Source organism: Momordica charantia, assembly GCF_013281855.1.
Source record: "Momordica charantia cultivar OHB3-1 chromosome 7 unlocalized genomic scaffold, Mcharantia_2.0 BLBB01000007.1, whole genome shotgun sequence".
NCBI lineage: Eukaryota > Viridiplantae > Streptophyta > Magnoliopsida > Cucurbitales > Cucurbitaceae > Momordica > Momordica charantia.
The window spans coordinates 6,478,054-6,483,076 of NW_028275165.1; the positions used below are offsets into that span (position 1 = coordinate 6,478,054).

The following is a 5,023-nucleotide window of genomic DNA, read 5'->3' on the forward strand; positions in this document are numbered from 1 at the left end:
ATTAGGGTGGTGCCTCCAACCTGGGTTGTAGGTGTTCGAATATGGGTTAAAGTTCCTATTGTTCCCATGTCCTACATAAAAAACGGAAGCAGGGTTATGTGGACAATTATCATAAATATGGTTTTCATTGCAAAATGAACAAATGAGATCGTTGACTTGGCAAACAGGGGCAGGAGTGCAATAATCCGACTGCACAGGTTGTATCGACGTGGCTAATGGATTTTTTATTCCCAATGCCATCTCTTTCAGCCTCTGGTTCATTGTAACCATCTCTTTTTGCATCGAGGTCGCAATGTCCAGAGCCAAAACTCCAGCTGGATCTTGTTTCTTTGGTGCTGCCCTAGATCTTTGCGAACACCATAGTTCGTTGTGTGAAGCTAAGTCATTTAGGATGTCAACTATCTCGTTGAATGTCTTCTTTGTAAAGGCTCCGTTGGCGGCATTGTTTAGCATCATCTTAGTAGGATGATCTAAACCTCTAAAGAAATGTTCTATCTGGATGCATGCCGGCAAGCCATGGTTCGGACATTTCCTGATTAGTTCTTTAAATCTCTCCCACGCCTCATGAACAGGTTCACGATCATACTGCCTAAAGGAGATGATCTCCTCTCTGATATCAGCGTGGCGAGTAGGTGGGAAGAATTTTGTTAAGAACTTCTCCACTAACGACCCCCATGTGGTGATGGATCCCGGCGGAAATGCATTGAGCCATGCTCTAGCTTGGTCCTTCAAAGAAAATGGAAAAAGTGTTAGTCTCAGAGCATCGTCTGTTATACCAGGTAATCGAAATGCATTTGCAATTTGAATGAATGATTTCAGATGATCATGTGGATCCTCATGTTCCTGCCCTCCAAAATGTCCAATTGTCTGCAACATTTGGAACATCATTGGTTTAAGCTCAAAGTTTGCGTGGGCTGGAATAGGGTTGACTATCCCTGAATCAAAGTTCTGAAAAGCCGTGGCGGCATATTCTCGCATTGCCACGTCTCTGTTGTCCGCCATCTGGATATGGTTGAATTCATCATTTCTCGCATGATCCCTCATATTACCGTTAACAGCAGGTGGATCAACCGGATCACGAGGTGGAATATCTGCCATTGATGTGCTCGTACTCTCTACCTCACTTTCAGGACTGATTTCACCTTCTCTCTCTTTTTGCTTTTCTAGTTGTTTTCGAAGTCTTTGCTCCTTTCGAGTTTTTCGAAGGGTCCGCTCAATCTCAGGGTCAAGGGGTAGAAGAAAAGATCTTGTGCTCATGCACTTTAACTTACCCTTGTGAGATAAACGACCAAAAATATAGAACAAAAACGGTGGATGGAGATTACACCCAACAACAATTCACAAAAATAAAAACTAAAAGAATTTGAAAATAATTTTAAAACCAAAGTCCCCGGCAACGGCGCCAAAAACTTGACTGGGTGTTTATGCTGAACGCACACACTAAGCGTGGTAACAATTATATAGATGCAAGCGCACACCTGTCAGAGTAATATAAAATGGATGGAGTATCCAAGTATCGATCCTCAAGGACTTCTAAATAATTTCCAAACTCTGAAGTTTTAAAGAATAGTGAATGTTGAAATGAGTGATTCTTGTAAAATGGGAAGTGGTCACAAATAATGGTTTTGGATTTGGGATTTGGACTTATAATAATAAAACCTAGCCCGATTTACTTCAAGTTAGCCAACAAAGAATCAAGGACATGCTAAGGATAATATGCATTTTACTTTAGAAACTAACGACTACGCTTCTCACTTTACTTATGTCTAAGCAAGTTCAAAGTCCTAAGACATTCCCTAATATGTCTATTATGAGATATATCTTAGTTTTAGGATAGAAATAGTCGCAACCTCGGGTTAAGGTCCTATGTCTAGGCTACTTAAGCGGAACCCTTATGTCTAAGGCGCTCCTCTCCTCGGTTTAATCACTCAACAATGCAAATAAGCAACCTTTTCAGTATTGACTTGTTAAGACTTACAGTGGCCTTCTCTAAATCCTAACTTTTCGGGAAAACATGTTGAGCAATGAATGGAAAGTAAAAACACTACTTCTTAGCAACCCTTTTTAGACATAAAAGGCTAACTATCCATAACCGGGCTAGAGACGGAAATTTAGAAAGACATATTGAAGAAAATACAGCAAGTAAAATGGTTGAATGTGGAATGCATGTGTGAAAAACAAAAGTTATCTAATGGAGAGTTTTTATCGGGATTGAGAGCTTCGCCCTTCTCTTTCAAGCAAGGGAGAGTGTCACGTGCTCTTTCCTCCAAAAACACAACTCTCTTAACTGAAAATAAAGTAAAGGCAAAGAGAGAATAAGCAAAGTGCTAGACTTTTATATATTTGAATAAGTAGAAAAATGACTAAGTACAAATGGAAACAAAACAAGCTCAATAAAAGAATGTAAAGTGCTCGGGATTTAAAAACCAAAAGTAACTAATGAAAGCAACTCAAAAGTACTTAGAAAGCAACAAAGAAACACTAAAAATGATCAAGAGAAGGAAGCAAGGCTTGATGAATTTGGTGGAGAAGTTGCTGGAATTTATAGCTGTGCAGAATTGGTTAGGTAGGTCCTAAAACGATGGTGAATCACCCATTTCCAACTCCTTTGACTGACCAAATCGTGCTCAAACTGATAGTGGAACACTTCTTCTACACGTATGCATCAGTTGGAACCACCAAAACGCATTGGAAGACGCGTTTCATTAAGGGCAAAGTTGGAAGAAAACCTGTTTTTCTGCAGGCATCCCAGGCGCCTGGCGCCTCCCAGGTAGGTTTTTCCGTCTTTTCGCTTCTTTTGATTAATTTGCACTCCCAAATGGTCCTAAAATGTCATAAATACAACATAAGCCATCCACAAACCATAGTATATGAATTTTGCATGAATTGGAACTCAAACGATCGAGAAAAAGTCCGAAACAAAGCTGAAACATAGTAAAAACAGCATCTAAAACCTTCTTTTTACGCATGTAAACAAGCGTAATCAGCATTCCCCTGCATCCCCTGCGACCTAGTTACGCCAACTTCTCAACATGCTCCAAAACACATTTTAAAACATATAAAACATTCTTCTTCAAACATAAAACAGATCGATAAAATCGAACACCATACATGTATCCATATTCTATTCTGGTCTACTGGCGCAGAGTAATCTCAATACACACAGCAGAATAATTCTGCTCTACTAGCATAGAGTAATCTCAATACGCATAGCAGAATAATTCTCTCAACACATGGAGTAAAATGGTCCCAAACACCTTCTATTTTTGGGTATACTATAGAAACACATTCACATAGCATACGGGTAATCACCTGGACACAATAACATGGTGGTTTGAAAACTTCTTTCTCAATCTCATAAACTGTTCTAAAATTCTTCTTTTCTTTCTAACAACTTTTCTTTCTTTCTCAAATCATTTCTAAAATATTTCTTTCTAAGACCATTTCATGAAATTCTAAAATTATCTCCTGAAATCTCTTTCTAAATAACATTTCATAACTTTCTTCAAATATTTCTCTAAATCATAAAGCATTTCTAAATTCTCGAACAACCATATTTTCTTTCGATCTCAGCAGAAATACTAAAACATACCTAATATATACTTTCTTGAAATTCTATCATAATAAATATAATTTCTCAGAAATTCTATAAAAGATATCCAAAAGCGTTTAATAAAATAACCATTCAGAAATTCCAATAACAACCAAAACATTTAGTAAAGTAACCACTCACAAATCCTTCAAACTCGGTTGTCCTCTGTTCCAATTTCTGCTCGACCAATTTTGCTTCTCTCTGAAACAAAATCTCACCCACGAACTAAACTATCCTCTGTTCGTTTTCCTTTCCTTCTCTTTTCCTTCGTTTTCTCTCTGTTACTTTTTCTTTCTTTTCTTCCTTCTTTCTTATTTTCTTCGTCCTTTCTTTTCTTCGTCTTTCTTCTTTTCTTCGTTCTTTTTTTTTCTTTTCTTTTCTTCTGAACACATGTCACACACGTGTCACCTCCAAAATTCTCTTTTTTTTCTTGTGAAATGACAAAATACCCTTCCAACTAAAATTCCAATTTTATTTTCCTTTCTTTTTTTTCAATTTCCTTATATTCTTCTTTTTACTTTAACGGAAAACAAATAGTCCTTACAAATAAATTCTAATTCTTTTTGTTAAAATTAATCTCACTCTTAAAAGAATTTGGGGAAAATAATTAATTCTCAAAACCGAACAATAAAATTCAAAAGAGAAAATTAAATTTCCAAATTCTTGCAATAAGACTTAATTAAAGACCTCTTCCAAAAATCAAAAACTTAATTTATCTCAAACTTAGGAATTTCTTAAATTCTATTGTACCTAAAATTATAACTTCAAAATTAGAAAATCCAATAATTCAAATTATCAGCTTAGCTGAAAATCCAAAGGCACAAATTCAATCTTAAAATAAAACTAATCCGAGAATGTAGGTATTACAATATATTTGATATACACTTGATATACAAGTGGATTATGTCCTGGGAATAACTTAAAAGGGTCTATAGTATATGGATAAGGCAAGGTACCTTATTATTGCAACACTATGGGTACGACCCACTTTGTAAATGTTACAGACGACCCGATCCAGGTCGTTCGTGTGGAGACATGCGAGTTGCGATATCCTATACAATTAGTTTGTATAAAACCATACAGCGAAATAGCCAATCTTTAGATGTAATGTCGTTGACTAACAAATTGATATTTCATAGGATGACCAAGGAACTCATTCTCAATCTTGAGTGAGTTATGGACTCCTGCCCGTGGGGGCTCGTCCTTTGATTTGTATGGGTGAGAGTAGTCCGAGTCGCCGACTCAACATTCCTATCAGTTTGGGTACGAGACCGAGCGGGTAGTTGGGAACATAACTTCACAAGATGGAATTCACTCATCCCCGACTTTAGGGGAGTAGATGAGTGTTCTCTTAAATAATGCTGACTCCGGAACTTGAACAAGGGGCCTCACCCTCTCAATGGCCTGAGATGGACTTCCGATTATTGGTCG

At 37.2% G+C, this 5,023-nt stretch overlaps 1 non-coding gene across 1 annotated transcript; it reads left to right on the forward strand.

Annotated features, from left to right (window-relative positions):
- Positions 1-511: 511 nt before the first annotated feature.
- On the forward strand, positions 512-618 carry LOC148210218 (small nucleolar RNA R71). Its single transcript, XR_015792473.1, has one exon. It is a non-coding gene; the product is annotated as a small nucleolar RNA R71 (small nucleolar RNA).
- Positions 619-5,023: the final 4,405 nt, after the last annotated feature.